General features: G+C 48.4%; 1 protein-coding gene across 1 annotated transcript in view; it reads right to left on the minus strand.

Annotated features, from left to right (window-relative positions):
• LOC142316972 (uncharacterized) overlaps positions 1-9471 on the minus strand; it is a 47606-nt gene extending 38135 nt beyond the window's left edge. The window contains exon 1 of the mRNA XM_075352805.1: positions 9308-9471. The gene's annotated coding sequence lies outside the window, so the exon portion shown is untranslated. The remainder of the gene's footprint in view (positions 1-9307) is intronic.
• Between the last annotated feature and the right edge of the window lie 7990 nt (positions 9472-17461).

Below are 17461 nucleotides of genomic sequence, written 5' to 3' on the forward strand. Positions count from 1 at the left end.
TGGAGATAAGCATCTTTGATGTCGATTGATGCCAGGAAGTCTCCTTGGGACATTGAGGCGATGACGGAGCGGAGCGATTCCATCCGGAACTGCCTGGTTTTTACGTGTTTGTTGAGCAGTTTTAGGTCCAGAACAGGACGGAAGGATCCGTCCTTTTTTGGTACCACAAACAAGTTGGAGTAAAAACCGTGACCCTGTTGCTGAAGAGGAACAGGGATCACCACTCCTTCCGCCTTCAGAGTGCACACCGCCTGAAGAAGAGCATCGGCTCTCTCGGGGGGCGGAGATGTTCTGAAAAATTGAGTCGGAGGACGAGAGCTGAACTCTATCCTGTAACCGTGGGATAGAATGTCTCTCACCCATAGGTCTTTTACCTGTGGCAGCCAGGCGTCGCAAAAGCGGGAAAGCCTGCCACCGACCGAGGATGCATTGTGAGGAGGCCGAAAGTCATGAGGAGGCCGCCTTGGGAGCGGTTCCTCCGGCGGTCTTTTTAGGACGTGACTTAGACCGCCATGAATCGGAGTTCCTCTGATCCTTTTGAGGCCTTTTGGACGAGGAGAACTGAGACCTTCCCGCGGGCCGAAAGGACCGAAACCTCGATTGTACCTTCCGTGGTTGAGGTCTGTTTGGTTTGGACTGGGGTAAGGATGAGTCCTTTCCCTTGGATTGTTTAATGATTTCATCCAATCGCTCACCAAACAGGCGGTCGCCAGAAAATGGCAACCCGGTTAAGAACTTTTTGGAAGCGGAGTCTGCCTTCCATTCACGTAGCCACATGGCCCTGCGGACTACCACCGAATTGGCGGATGCTACCGCCGTACGGCTCGTAGAGTCCAGGACAGCATTAATGGCGTAGGACGCAAACGCCGACGCCTGAGAGGTTAAGGACACCACTTGCGGAGCAGATGTACGTGTGACTGCATTAATCTGCGCATGACAAGCTGAGATAGCTTGGAGTGCCCATACGGCTGCGAATGCTGGAGCAAAAGACGCGCCGATAGCTTCATAGATGGATTTCAACCATAGCTCCATCTGTCTGTCAGTGGCATCTTTGAGTGAAGCCCCATCTTCCACTGCAACTATGGATCTAGCCGCCAGTCTGGAGACAGGAGGATCCACCTTAGGACACTGAGCCCAGCCCTTGACAACGTCAGGGGGGAAGGGATAACGTGTATCCTTAAGGCGCTTGGAAAAACGCTTATCTGGACAAGCTCGGTGTTTCTGGACTGCCTCTCTGAAGTCAGAGTGATCCAGAAACATACTCAATGTACGCTTGGGAGACCTGAAACGGAATTTCTCCTGCTGAGAAGCTGACTCCTCAACTGTAGGAGCTGGTGGAGAAATATCCAACACCTGATTGATGGTTGCTATAAGGTCATTCACTATGGCGTCACCATCAGGTGTATCCAGGTTGAGCGCGGTCTCAGGATCAGAATCCTGATCTGCTACCTCCGCTTCATCATCCAGAGAGTCCTCCTGCTGAGACCCTGAACAGTGTGATGAAGTCGAGGGAATTTCCCAGCGAGCCCGCTTAGGCGGCCTGGGACTGCGGTCCATGTCAGAGACCTCACCCTGGGACCCATGGGTCACCCCAGGAGCACTTTGCAGCTCCAATTGAGGGGGGCCTGGGGTCAATGATTGAACAGTGCCCGGGGCCTGAGTCACCGGTCTGGCCTGTAAGGCTTCTAGTATCCTAGCAGACCATTTATCCATAGTCTCAGACAGTTTGTCAGCAAATACTGCAAACTCCGTCCCTGTCACCTGGACAGTGGTAGCAGGTGGTTCCACCTGGGCCACCAGTAGCAGAGGCTCCGGCTGAGCAAGTGCCACAGGGGCCGAGCATTGCACACAATGAGGGTCAGTGGAACCTGCCGGTAGTATAGCCGCACATGAGGTACAGGTTGCAAAGTAAGCCTGTGCTTTGGCACCCTTGCTATTTGCGGACGACATGCTGTTGTCTCCTCTGAGTACAATCCAGGAGGGTATATAGCCAAAAATCAACAGTGCGACCGTACAGTGTAAATGTATAGCATATAAGCATATATATATATGTACACTCCGGCACTCAGTGGGGCCAGCACCTCAGGTGCTGCTTACCGACCGCTCAAGCGGTTGTGTGATCACCAGATTCCCTGCCTGGGCCTCCCAGAGCCTGTTGTCTCTTCTCTCCAGCGTCAGAAGTGCTGACAGGAATGGCTGCCGGCGTTCTGTGGGGAGGAGGGGGCCGTGGGCGTGCCCTAGAAAGTGCGGGAATCTGGAGCCCCACTGTGCTGAATGAGGGGGGAGGAGGATACAAAGTATGCTCCAGCCCTCAGCGCTGACTCCTGTGCAGCGTCCCGCCCTTCCCCTGACTGACAGGCCTGGGGGCGGGAATTTGCGATACTAGGCCGCAAAAGCCGGGGACTAAAGTTATAAGCGCGGCCGGCATATAAGCGCGGCCGGCGCGGTAGTCCCCGGCGCACTAACACACCCAGCAGTGCTGCAGTGTATATGGCACCAGCGCTCCATGCGCGGTCCCCACGGGGACACAGAGTACCTCACAGTAGCAGGGCCTTGCCTGACTATACCCAGCTCCTATCCAGCAGATTCCCAGGGGCTGCGGAGGGAGCACGGTCCCAGTGCCTGGAGACCGATTAGGGTCCCACTTCACCCAGAGCCCATTAAGGGATGGGGAAGGAAAACAGCATGTGGCTCCTGCCTATGTACCCGCAATGGGTACCTCAACCTTAACAGCACCGCCGACCAGAGTGGGGTGAGAAGGGAGCATGCTGGGGGCCCTGTTATGGGCCCTCTTTTCTTCCATCCGACATAGTCAGCAGCTGCTGCTGACTAAGATGTGGAGCTATGCGTGGATGTCAGCCTCCTTCGCACAAAGCATAAAAACTGAGGAGCCCGTGATGCACGGGGGGTGTATAGGCACTAGGCAGAAGGGGAGGGGCTTTACACTTTTAAGTGTAATACTTTGTGTGGCCTCCGGAGGCAGAAGCTATACACCCAATTGTCTGGGTCTCCCAATGGAGCGACAAAGAAATAATAATAATAATAGTAATGGCTCCGTTCACCAAAAAGAGACGGATCTTTCAGATCGTTCTCGGCTCCTTATTAAATATGTGTTTACCCCAGGTGAACACATATTTAAGATTATAGTGACGTCGCTGAAACCCTGCCCACCCGCGGCAAAACCCCACCCACTCACAAGTGACCAATTAGATTGTTGAGTAGGCGGAGTTTAGTCGTGGGTGGGCGGGGTTTCAGCGGTGAAAAGAGCCGTTTAGAGATTTTATTGGCTCACACTGGTGATCCGGCTCCTGTCAGTCACTGCAGTGAGCCGGATGTTTGTGTCGGATCGTTCGCGACCGACACATCACTAGACAGCAGTAAGTATATAAGGCAAGCTGGACAGTTTGTAAAGGAGATCGGACCTGTTGTAGTTATGGCAGTTTATAAAAGATGGATAGAAGCAAATGTGTTAATGATCCGAACAATTTCTGCTACATATGTGACAAATACATGATTCATGATCAGCGCCAGAATCGCACAAGGTGAGTGCGTCCTGCTACAGGTGTTACTTTGTCAGATTGGAGATTCAGATAAAAGCTGCACCTCATATTTGTTGCACTGTGTGTTACTCTGGATAACAGGGGACAACTGCTGGAATAATATGACCGCTCACAAACGCAGATGCCTGAAGCACTGACTGTACTGTGCGCCTCGCTCAGGTAAGATTTTAACACAGGATTACGGAACTTCTTGTAGTTTTGTTATTCCATGACATTGTCATAAACTGTTTACTATGAAAACTTTGCTGTGGATCAGGTTATTGTAACTCGTTCTGTACGAATTTATTCATTGCTTTCAAATTCCTTCATACATTTGTGCAACCTCTAAACATAACATTTCCTGACGTGTTACAATTCTGAATTCGGATTTGGAATATGCACACCCGATTTAGTGTTCAGAGAACAAAAAAGTCTTTATATTTGCCCACATGACATCACATCTCCAAATCAGAATTGATAGGAAAAAAGCACTGGTATCAAGGTATAGAAAGAATATGTTTTTATTAAATATCAAAAAAGGTGCAAGGAGATAGAAAATACATGTAATAAATAAACAGGACAAACAACAGATGGGGTGAAAGAGCTCCATACATCTACCCAGATAGTACAGCCATATAGTTGTGATGTGTCGGTCGCGAACGATCCGACACACAGATCCGGCTCCCTGCAGTGACTGACAGGAGCCGGATCCTCAGTGAGAGCCACTACATTTTCTAAATAGCTCTTTTTGCTGCTGAAACCCCGCCCACCCGTGGCAGAACTCCGCCCACTCAACAATTTAATTGGTCCCTTGTAAGTGGGCAGTGTTTAGCCGTGGGTGGGCGGGGTTTCACCTGTGTTCAGTGGCGTACCGTCAATAGAGGCAGACCACGCCACTGCCAGGGGGCCCGTGAGGCTAGCCTCCAGTAATTTGTTTGGCCCCTCAGTAACTTTTCTATGCCCCCCACTGGCCCCTAGTAACTTGTATGCTGGGCCCCAGTAATGTGTATGTCAACCCAGGGCCCCAGTAACTTGTATGTGCCCCCAGGGCCCCAGTAACTTGTATGCCAGCCCCCAGTAACTTGTGTGTGCCCCCAGGGCCCCATTAACTTGTATGCTGGCCCCCCAGTAATGTGTATGTCCCCTCCAGGGCCCCCCAGTAACTTGTATGTCCCCCCCAGGGCCCGAGACAGTAACTTGTATGCTGTCCTGGCCCCCAGTAATATATATGTCCCCCCCAGTAACTTGTATCCCCGCCCAGAAATATGTAAGCCGCCCCAGTAACTTGTATGCTGGCCCCCAGTAATGTGTATGCCCCCCCCCCCGTAACTTGTATTCCCCCCAAGAACATGTAAGCACCCCCAGTAACTTATATGTGCAGAGGACAGGAGGAGCAAGCAGCAAGGAGGACTGATAGGAAGGGCATGCAACAGGAAGACCAGAGCCACTATCATCATCTCTCACAGCACAGGAGCAGGTGAGTATTATAATGTACAAATGTCTGCCTGTAACACTATAGAAACTGCCCTGTGCTGTGCCATCACTGTGTTGTGTGCGTGTGTCTGTTGCCCCTGTGCTGTGCCATCATTCTGTGTGTGTGTGTCACCCCTGTGCTGTGCCATCACTGTGTGTGTGGGTCTGTTGCTCCTGTGCTATCACTGTGTGTGTGTCTGTTGCCCTTGTGCTGTGCCATCACTGTGTGTGTTTTGGCCATGTGCTGTGCCATCAGTGTTTTTGTGTGTTTTGTCCATGTGCTGTGCCATAAGTGAGTGTATGTTACCGCTGTGCCATCACTCTGTGTGTGCGTGTCTGTTGCCCCTGTTCTGTGCCATCACTGTGTGTGTCTCTGTTTCCCCTGTGCTGTGCCATCACTCTGTGTGTGTTTGTGTCTGTTGCCCCCGTGCTGTGCCATCAGTGTGTATGTTTCCCATGTGCTGTGCCATCAGTGTGTGTGTTGCCCATGTGCTGTGCCATCAGTGTGTGTCTGTATATTTTTCCACATGTGCTGTTCTATCTGTGTCTGTGTGTTTTGCCCATGTGTTGTGCCATCAGTTTGTGTGTGTGTTTTATCAGTGTGTGTCTGTTGCCCCTGTGCGTGTGTTGCCCCTGTGCTGTGCCATCACTCTGTGTGTGTGTTGCCCCTGTGCTGTGCCATCTCTGTGTGTGTGTGTGTGTGTCTCGCCCCTGTGCTGTGCCATTACTGTGTCTGTTGCCCCTGTGCTGTGCCATCACTGTGTGTGTCTGTTGCTCCCCTGCTGTGCCATCAATGTGTGTCTGTTGTCCCTGTGCTGTGCCATCATTCTGTGTGTGTGTCTGTTGTCCCTGTGCCATCACTCTGTGTGTGTCTGTTGCCCCTGTGCTGTGCCATCACTGTGTGTGTCTGTTGCCCCTGTGCCATCACTATGTGTGTGTGTGTGTCTGTTGCCCCTGTGCCATCACTGTCTGTTGCCCCTGTGCTATCATTTTCTGTGTGTGTCTGTTGCCCCTGTGCCATCACTGTGTGTGTGTCTGTTGCCCCTGTGCTGTGTTATCACTGTGTGTCTGTTGCCCCTGTGCTGTGCCATCACTCTGTGTGTCTGTTGCCGCTGTGCTGTGCCATCAGTGTGTGTGTCTGTTGCCGCTGTGCTGTGCTATGTGTCTGTGTGTGTGGTTTGCCCATGTGCTGTGCCATCAGTGTGTGTGTATGTATTATCCCTGTACTGTGCAGAGTTTTACTATAGATCTATAGATCCTAAGGCTATGAAGAGGGTCATAATCGTTACCATTATAAGGGGGAGACAGATGTGAAAATGTGTATTGTGTGTGGTGAGGGGCACGAAGGAGGACATCGCTACTTTACGCCAAATTCACATATTGCAGATTTTGGGGGGGGATTTGCAGTGTGAATGCACTGGTCTTGGTGCAGAGGCCTTTGCACAGTAACAGGACGGTGGTTATATTCAGACTGTGTGTGGATATTTTGTCATGGAGTGGCGGCATTATTTTGCATTATTGGCCTTTATATGGTGGGTGTTGTTCAGTAACACTATGTGGTAGTATGTGTTATTTCTGACTATAAGCCGCCGCAAGTAACATGTATGATGCTTATTATGTTAATATTTTATTGTATTTTTTTTTTTTTTATCAGGGGAGGGGGGGGCCCCATTCTGACTTTTGCAATGAGGCCCCATGATTTCTATGTACGCCCATGCCTGTGTTACTATAATCTTAACCCCTTCACGACCGGCCGATTTTTCGCTTTCCGTTTTTTTTTTTTCGCCATTCTTTTTCTGAGAGACGTAACTTTTTTATTTTTCAGTCAATATGGTCATGTGAGGGCTCATTTTTTGCGGAACAAGCTGTACTTTTAAATGAAACCATCAGTGTTACCATATAGTGTACTAGAAAACGGCAAAAAAATTACAAATGCTGAAAAATTGCAAAAAAAGTGCGATAGCACTATGGTTTTTGAGATATTTTATTCACTGTGTTCACTATATGGTAAAACTGATGTGTGGGTGTGATGCCTCAGGTCAGGGCGAGTTCGTAGATACCAAACATGTATAGATTTACTTTTATATAACGGGTTAAAAAAAAAAAATCGGAAGTTTGTCCGAAAAAAGTGGCGCACGTTTTACGCCATATTCCGCGACCCATAGCGTTCTCATTTTTCGGGATTTATGGCTCAATGACGGCTTATTTTTTGCGTCTCGAGCTGACGTTTTTAACGGTACCATTTTTGCGCAGATGCTACGCTTTGATCGCCTCTTATTGCATTTTGCGCAAAAGTTGTGGCGACAAAAAAACATCGTTTTGGCGTTTGGAATTTTTTTGCCGCTACGCCGTATACTGATCAGATTAATTGATTTTATATTTTGATAGATCGGGCGTTTCTGAACGCGGCGATACCAAATGTGTGTATATTTTTTATTTTTTTAACCCTTTCATTTTCAATGGGGCGAATGGGGGGTGATTTGAACTTTTAGGTTTTTTTTCAATTTTTTTAAACTTTTTTTAACTTTTTTTTTTTTTTATTTTACTAGTCCCCCTAGGGGGCTATTGCGATCAGCAATCCGATCGCTCTGCAGTATCTGCTGATCACAGCTACACGACTGTAAACAGCAGATACGCTGTCTCTCTCTTTTGCTGTGTCCCCAGCACAGCGAAAGTGAAAGCAAGTCAGGTGTAGTACAGGAGTCATCACATGACCCTGTGCTACCATGACAACTATCGGAAGTCACGTGATCGCGACACGTTACTTCCGGTATCGGGCGGTAAGTAAAAGTTTACCGCGATCGCGCTTATAATGGCGCTGTCACATATTGACAGCGCCATATAAGGGGTTAGGCTACTTTCACACATCAGTTTTTTCCCATCAGGTACAATCCGGAAAAAAACGGGTAAACCGGATCCGGTATCGCATCCGGTTTATCCCCATAGACTTGCATTGTAACCGGATTGTACCTGATGGCTTTGTGGTGCATCCGTTTTTTTCCGGATGCGGCAAAATAAATAAATGCGGCGGCCGGATAGAACGTTCCCTGCAACGTTTTTTGCTCCGGCAAAAAAAAACCGCATCGCATTTTCAATGCATGCCTATGGATGCCGGATGCGGCAAAAAGCGCATCCGGCTGCCGCATGCGGTTTTTTCCACTGCGCATGCTCAGTAGCGTGCCGCAACCGGAAAAAACCGGACCGGCCGCATGTAAAAACTTATGCAAAGGATGCGGTGTTTTCACCGCATCCGTTGCATAGGTTTCACAGCCGGATTGAGCCGCACGGCTCAAACCGGATGTGTGAAAGTAGCCTGAGGGTACTTTCACACATCCGGATTTTTGCTCTGCGGCACAATACGGCGTTCTGCAGAAAAACCGCAACCGGCTTTTGTAACGCCGATTGCGGTTTTTTTTTGCATTGACTTACATTAGTGCCGCATTGTGCCGTAGGGGCTTGCGTTCGGTCCGGTTTTTGCCGCATGCGGCAGATTTAGCCGATGCGGCGGCCGGATCGAACGTACCCTGCAACGTTTTTTGCTCCGGCAAAAAACACCGCATCGCGCCGCATCCGGCCGCTGCGGCGCATTTTTCAATGCATCCCTATGGAGGCCGGATGCGGCGCGATGCGGAAAAAAAACGCATCCGGTCGCCGCATGCGGTATTTTCCACTGCGCATGCTCAGTAGCATGCCGCAACCGGAAAAAACCGGACCGGCCGCATGTAAAAACTGATGCAAAGGATGCGGTGTTTTCACCGCATCCGTTGCATAGTTTTCACAGCCGGATTGAGCCGCAGGGCTCAAACCGGATGTGTGAAAGTAGCCTTAATCGGCACGAGCAGATAATGATTCTGCTCACATCTCAGCTGTGAAAATCAGCTGAGATGTGCGCCGATCGCGGCATGCTGCCGCCGGAGGACCGCGGGCAGTAACATTATGTCATTTAGGTCGTAATTTTACTGCCCGCTGTCGTTAAGGGGTTAAATATATGTTCACCTGGGGTGGGCACATATATAATAAGGAGCCGAGAACGATCCGAATGAGCCGGCTCTTTTTGGTGAGCGAAGCCATGAGAACCGGATCACCAAAAAGAGCCGGACTGCCCATCACTACCATATACAGCTCTGCTATGTTACTGCCAGCAAGTGACTATATCTTACAAACTGCAGTCACCCGGATGCGGACCCCACAGAGCCCCCCGACAGGGATGTTACTAATAGTCAAATAGGCACCAAACGGGGGGGGAATCTAATGTCATGGTAAATAAGGGTAAGACAACCATATCCAGAGCTTACCTATGGTTCCCGAGGCCAGGGCAGGTGTGGGGCAGTCCCTTCACGTGTCACCGTGGACAGAACGTGCCGGATGCTAGGTTGTATGCCTGGTCACATCAGGACAAATCTGCATCACCCGGCGCCACAGGAGCGCATGGCATCAGCAAGCGCGGCAACTCCAGAGCTTCCTGGTCTGGAGAGAACACGCCCTCTGACATCATCATACCCAGAAGGCACCATAAGCGGAACCAGGAAGTGAGCGCTGCAGACACCATGTCACAAACTGGCAAATGTAAGGGCAAGAAGATAAAGCTCCTCAAAGTATAAACTTCATTGAGTACAAAGACCTTATAACAGCGATGTAAGAGCACATGCCCAAAATAGTCACAAAAAGGAAACAAAAACTGCATAAAAAATACATGGAGCATAAAAATCACAAAGCACAATATACACACAATACAGCGAATTTACCATGACAGTATACACAGATATCCCAATAACAGTCAAAATGGGACATTTAATGCATAATTTGAGACATATATCATAATTATGGGACATCTGCGGTCACAGAATTCATGCAATGCAGTGGACGTATATTCACAGTTTCAGCAGAAGAAGGCTCTAAATATAAGAACAGCAGCGATGACCAGCAAAGACATGGTGACATCAGGTCAGTATCAATTAAAGGCCTCCACCGTTATGCGGTTATGATCAGCGGTGTGCTGCTCCTCCCATCTATTTCCTGCTCCAGGAAAAGATGGGTAATAGGTGACGTGGGATCATATGGCCAGCGCTTGCGCAGAACGGTGGAGGCAGAGTGAAAAGCGCAGGCACGAGATTATGGGCGGGTACTTGGATGACGCTGCTGATGACAATCACAGCGCCGCCCATAACCTCACGCCTGCGCAACACGTCACCAGCGGTCACACTGTGCACAGTGCTCAGTCCCGTGAGAGTGGCACTGGGCATGCGCAAGACCTCGGGAGCACTGGGCGGCGTCCTCAGGTATGGAAATGAGCAATGGGGGACGGCGTAAAGCAGCAGGATGGAGAATAACGGACGCAAGACAGCCCCCCCCCGTGACTATAAAAAAGAATTTGCATACAAAAAGGTAAGACTTTATAAAGTATTTATTTAGGTCTCACAGGGGGCACAAGAACAACAGGAACATTGCTAGAATGCAGCCCAGGAGCTGCAGAGGGGAAACTTTTAGGTTTATTGCGAAATTTCTGCTGACAGGTTCACTTTAAATCAGGCGTAGAAGAGACCCATCCCAGGCATATATGACAACAAAGCTGTGAACAAAAAGAAATAATAAAATAATATTAAAACCAGCGATAAAAAAAAAGATCCCAAGAGAACTGTATCATAACATGATAACTAATGATGGTTAGATAAATACAAGGAATGGAGGAACAAATACCCTAAAACAGGTCTATATATAGGGAATGGAGACTGTCGCTACAAAGCAGATAGCAAGATCAAGAGGTATGTGGCATATCTAGCGGTCACAAGAAAGGGGCAGAAGATTGCCTCTCATTGAGACCGCCAAGCACCGTAGTAACTAGTAGGAAGATCCAATGGCACTCAGCACGTGCTAATGCCTTATGGATATCCCCTCCTCTTAACCCAAGATGGACTCGATCAATCCCTCTAACCCTCAGGCCAAAGGGATCTGAATCATGTTTAACCCTGAAATGACGGGGGATGGTTTTTAGAGACCCAATTTCCTCAATTTCGACCTTCTTAGCTGCAATAATGTCTCTCACATGTTCCCTAGTGCGGATCCGAAGCTCACGACTTGTGAGTCCCACATAAATCAGACCGCAGCCACACGTGGCGTAATAAATCACACCAGTGCTGCTGCATGATATATAGTGTCTGATTTTTTAAGCTTTGGATCCGTCAGAGGAACTAAACGTAGTGACCCTTATGATGTTATTATGGTATGCAATGCAGGAGCCGCATGGGTAACAGCCCCATTTTGGACGCCCCGTGTAGAATGGTAGTGTCGCGGGCGGGGAGGAGGGTGTCAGCACTGCGCTCACCCCTCTGCTCGGGTCCGGCTGCTGCTCAGTGGTGGCTCGAGCGGTGGGCCGGATCCCGGGGGTTCTCGAGCGGCGCTCCTCGCCCGTGAGTGAAAGGGGATTGGGTTGTGGGGATATTGTCTATTGTCCGTGACGCCACCCACGGTTGTGGTGATTTGTTAGCACCACCGCTGCTCGATGTGGGGATCCCGGGAGTGATGGTGTGAAGCAGCAAGTTGTTGTGTTGCCCCTCCGTGGGTAGGGGTTGGTGATCCCGGGGTCCAGTGATGAGGTGCGTGATGCAGGGCTTGGTGGGGTGCAGGGACGCGGGGGCAGCGCTGTGCCTTGCGGCACTGTGGTACTCACTCAGCCTGAGACGTTGACACAGTTCTCGGTAAAACACACGGCTGGAAAGACGGTTCCCACGGACGGCTGCACTTGCTTTCCCCAGTAGGTGACGGTGATGTCCCTTTTCCTGCACCTGATGTTGTTTATGGTCTCGATGGGTTCCCACCGGTAACCTGCTCCCCGGCTTCAAGCTGGACTGTAGGAGCTCTACTCTTTGCCCGCAGGCGCTGGCCCTTAGAAACTGGTGCCCTGGCGGTGGCGGTGTCTCTACTGTAATGGTTGGGCTGTTGCCTTCAATCGGGACTTGGTTGTTGGGGGATCGACGTCCCCTTCACTGATGGATTTGGCAAATTATGGCGACTCCTAGCCTTGCCGGGGTCCGAGAGGCCCCTGCCCTGGTGCTGACTGTCCTTTGTACACTGCTCCAGACCGCCGGGCCACCACCCGTCCGCGGTCCTTCCAGGAACTTCCAAACGGTCACCCCTCCGGACAATCACCGCCGTTGCTGACTCTGTCCTACACACAGCTGGACCAACTTCAGGCTTTTCACACTCTTTCTTTCCTGTCACCACTCTTACTGTCCTCCTTTACCACTTTACTTCCTTCACTTCCTAAACTGCACTTTACTGCCTGGGCTAATCTTCCACTCCTTCCACTTCCTCCTTCAAACTCTATCTGCCTGGTACTTCCTGCCTCCAGGGCTGTGAACTCCTCGGTGGGCGGAGCCAACTGCCTGGCCCACCCCCTGGTGTGAACATGAGCCCCTGGAGGAAGGCAACAAGGATTTTGGGTAGCTTTGGTGTTCCTAACTGGGGTGTAGGGTGTGGTGGTGCAATGACCTGTGACCCCTGGCTTGCCCAGGGCGTCACAGTAGTCCAACCCGTGGAGTATAGTGACTATGCACTAGTATGTCACGGAGGCTCCTATCACGTTATGCCGTCAATAAGGGTCGAGAGGGCAGCATATTTTTCAGACATGGTTCAGTTTGTAAATAAGGAATAACGTTTGGAACACCATTCTAAGTCTGAACTGGGTGCAAAAACCTAAAAAACATCACTATGGGGAGATAAGGTATGCACACCAGTGACTATGCAAGGGGAATACATGAAATAGCAGAAACTGCTGTGTGAAAACTGACTTGAAAAATCCAATAGCTATATGTAAGAGTGAAAATGTGAAAAATGGAATCTGCATTACTGCCATGAACATATGAATCAAGAGAAATTTAGCTACTGAATTGATCAATGCAATAGACCCCAACACTACGCCAAAGTATTTCTCTACGTTGGGGTCCCTAGCTTGTGTGTCCTCTCATGCAGTTAAAAAACTTACCGTGTATGGGAAGCTGAGACCCAGGCTAGGGACCCCAACGTAGAGAAATACTTTGGCGTAGTGTTGGGGCTCTATTGCATTGATCAATTCAGTAGCTAAATTTCTCTTGATTCATATGTTCATGGCAGTAATGCAGATTCCATTTTTCACATTTTCACTCTTAGGCTACTTTCACACATCAGTTTTCTGTATTCAGGTTCAGTCCTTTTTTTTTCCGTATCCAACGTTTCCGTTTTTTTCGTGCAAACCGGACCCACCGGATCCGTTTTATTCCGGATCCGTCCCAACGGATCCGATTAAAAACGGATCCGGTGGGTCCGTTTTGCATCCGATTTGCATCCGTTGTGTACGTTTTTTTACGGATCCGTTTTTTAAACACTAAACAAACAATTAACGCGTTCCGTATTCTGATTGGCTATTGGGAAAATACGGTATATATACAGTATTTTGAAGCATATATGACAGAATGAAGACAGAGACAAGCAGAAACCATGGATGTTATTCTTGAAAAGATCACAAAGATCACTGCAGATTTTACATTTGAGGCAAATCGCTTGGCTATCATCGTCAGAGAAAAGGAGCGACAGCGTCTGAGGCGTCAGCGACATCGACGCTTTTGGATCCATCCCCTGACTGCACAGAGACTGACACGTGGGGTGTTTTCAACCCTATACCTGGAGCTCCGTGGAAACCATGAAAAATTCACAAGCTATGTCCGGATGGCAGTGAATAATTTTGACGTCCTCCTTGGCCTTGTTGCGGACCACATACGTAAAACGGACACCTACTGCCGTTACTCTATAACACCCGAGGAGCGTTTGCTGGTTACGCTTAGGTAAGCTTTTTTTTTTAATTGTATCCTCCTGTTAAATTGACTTTTAACTGTAATGTGTTTGCTATTATTTTTTTTTAATTATTGTCTTTCCTTTACAGATTCCTTGCAACTGGAGAGTCGCTTTCGTCCCTGCACTACCAGTTTCGACTAGGTATTTCCACCATCTCGGGAATCATTAGAGAGACTTGCCGAGCCTTGTGGGATTGTCTACAGGAGGATTTCATCCCCCAGCCCACCAGGGACAGATGACTTGCAATTGCCGAACAATACTACAACATTTGTCAGTTTCCAAATTGCCTTGGCTCAGTGGACGGCAAACATATAAGGATTGTGAAACCTGCAGCTTCGGGGTCTGAATACTACAACTATAAAAAGTATTTCTCAATTGTCCTAATGGCAATAACGGATGCGGACTACAAATTTATCTCAGTGGACATTGGCGCATATGGGAGATCAAATGACTCTCAGGTCTTTAAAATGTCCCCAATGGGGCGGCGAATCTATGGGAATACTTTTGATTTCCCTCCTGCAAGACCTCTTCCTGGCACATGTGAGCCCCCAATGCCCTTTGTTTTTGTGGCCGACGAAGCCTTTCAACTCTCACAACATCTATTGAAGCCATATGCAAGCCGTGGATTGACGCAAACACAAAAAATATATAATTACCGATTATCCAGAGCCAGAAGAATGGTGGAATGCTCCTTTGGGATACTAACCAGCAAATGGCGAGTGTTGTTAACAGCCATTAATTTAAACATTGAAACTGTGGATGAAATAGTGAAAGCATGTGTGGTACTGCACAATTTTGTTTTAACAAAGGAACCTTTGTCCTTGGATGAGCAGAGTTTGGAATCCACCGCTTTGTCTGACTACACCAGTCCTGGATTTAGGAGTAGTGTTGCCTGTTCAACAATCCGTGACAAATATGCTGACTATTTTGTGTCCCCAGAAGGTAGAGTAGATTGGCAAGATCAAATGGTATAAGATTTGTCTTTAGTTTTATAAGAAATAAAAATAGTTAAAAATAAATAAAAAAATATCTTGTTAACCTTGGTAATTTTAATCTTTGAATAACTTTAAAAAATTTGTAATTTTTACACCGTCAAATTATAACATGTTATGTTTTTGTATTACCTTATTATTAACTGAACTTGAAAAATAATATTCCCCCCCAAAAAAAACAAGAACAAATAAATACATTTCAACTAAAATGTTTTATTTTTTATTACATACATAAATAAATTATAAATTCGTATATCTTGGGCTTGGGGTGGAGATAGTACTGGAGGGGCTGTCAGATGGGAACACATGCACAGTGGGAGTATGGAGGGTGGAAAGTGGTGGTGGTGGTGGTGGGGAAGTAACAGAAGGGGAAGGTGTGGTGGAGAAACCAAGAGGGAAAACAGGAGATGGGATGGGATGTGTTAAGGATTGTGGGGTTGAGTGGAGGGATTGGGAGACAGAAGAGGTGGCGGGTGAATTAGAGGCTTGTGTTGGGGTCATGATGGGTGTGGAAGGCGAGAGGTGGTAGTGGGTAGGAAGTGTAGGGGCAGATGTGGTTGGGAGCTGGTACTGGGTAGCAGGCTGGTACTGGGCAGCAGGCTGGTACTGGGCAGCAGGCTGGTACTGGGCAGTAGGGGGAGTAGGGACAATGGCTGGAGGGGGGGCAGGTGCTGGACGAGGGGTGGGTGGAGGTGGTTGGGAGGAAACCTGCGCCAGAGCCTGCTGTGTGGCTTGCATTACATGCATCTGCTGGTCAGGAGATAGCTTTTCCATGCACTCGAGTACGGCTTGAAAAAAACAATGATTGGGTGATTTACTTGCATCTAAATGCAGCCTGTCCAGACGCGTGCACAATTCGTGTGTATTTTTATCCATAGAGGCCTTCATGAAGCTAAAACCAGAACTAGATTGTTCTGCTAATAATTTAATGGCGTTCTGGAAGGCTGCATTTAGATGCAAGAACTCGGGCGCATAGCTCTTTTCCTGACCCCTATGACGCTGACGCCCAGAACCCAAAGGTGTTCTACTGAGGGCAGCAGTGTCAGAGGGGTGGGGTAGGGGAAAAGCTATCTCATCACCAGCAGCTTCAGGTAATGAAGTCTCACGGGAAGCTCCAGCGCAGGTGGATGGGACAGATGTAGATGGAAGGGAAGGGAAGGTTCAGATGGGTGGGGTCTGTGCCTGTGTTCCCCAGTGGCGGACTGTTCAGGGATCGCTCCTGTCGGGTTCGATGCAGGCTCCCGAGTGCTGCAGACGGTGCTGTTAAAAAGAGGAAAAAAAAAACAATAATTAATTTAATTGCTATACATTGGCACTGACTAAAAAAAAAAGGCAAAAAAGATCAGACATAAACTATTATACTTTGTACATATTGTGGGGAATATTTACCTTCTGCACACCATAGTTGTCCGGAGGAACGACAACGCTCTAAAATAACGGTATTTCGATCTGCGTCCTCCGGATCCACTCGGGGCCTGCATCTCTTGATTCAACTCCTTTTTGAAGCGATCCCTGATAGACCGCCACCACTTCTGAAGTTTGTCACCTTTAAGTGGAAAGCACAAAGTGGTTACAACACATTACATCCTGCAGCATAACCTACTGAACTGTGAATACTTACGCGCTTTCTTCTGGGCCCGAGAATTGAGCTCCTCCCAACCTTCTATCGCTGCGTGGCATACCTCGTCCCAGAGTCGACGGGTTACGATCGAATCAGCGTGGCGGCGGTCAGCCATGTTCCACAGCGGCTCCCTCTCTCTAACTTCATCGATGAGGAGGTCGATGTTGATACATCCGGCCTCCTCACCGTCAGAATCGGGAGCACGCTGTGATGCCTGTTCAAAGAAAGAAAAAAGAAAAAAAAAAAAAATTAGACATCAATTCACACAGACATGAAACAAAAAAAAAAAAAAAAAAAAATTTCTTACACTATGACCACCGCCACCTCGACGCCAACCCTGGGACGGTCTTGGGGGAGCTCTATCGTGAGCCCTAGAAGTCGAAGCCTTTAGTGAAGAAAAAAAAAACCCATTATTTACTTATGTGTTTGGTGTGCTGTGGTAAACAATTCCTGTATGAAACTTACACTATGACCGCCCGCTCCGTGGATTTCTCCACCCCTTTCGTCCACTTCTGGCAGCACCTCCTGTGATGTTTCTGCAACCTGTGTAAATTTAGTTTTTTTAAAACTTTTTTCTTTTAAAAAAAAAACACAAAAAAAAAAAAAAAATACCTCAGTTTGTGAACAGGAGGGAGGGCTACCAGAAGACGACATCTCTTTTTTTTTTACAGGCCTCGCTTCCACAGCAAGTGGCTGGACCACAACAAGATTCGCTGACCGCAACACTGCACCTGTAAAAAAAAAAGTAAAAAATGTCTAAGTACATGTACGCAGCTCACAACAGTGATCTGTGGACAGTACTGTGGACATTTCCTCAGGAACACTGTACTCCCCCAAACGCACACAGGGACAGGACGCGATGAAACAGCAAGTGGCTGGACCACAACAAGATTCGCTGACCGCAACACTGCACCTGTAAAAAAAAAAAAAAAATGTCTAAGTACATGTACGCAGCTCAGAAAAGTGATCTGTGGACAGTACCTCTTCCCTGGAGCACTGGACTGGAGGAC

This window comes from Anomaloglossus baeobatrachus, chromosome 6 (assembly GCF_048569485.1).
Source record: "Anomaloglossus baeobatrachus isolate aAnoBae1 chromosome 6, aAnoBae1.hap1, whole genome shotgun sequence".
NCBI lineage: Eukaryota > Metazoa > Chordata > Amphibia > Anura > Aromobatidae > Anomaloglossus > Anomaloglossus baeobatrachus.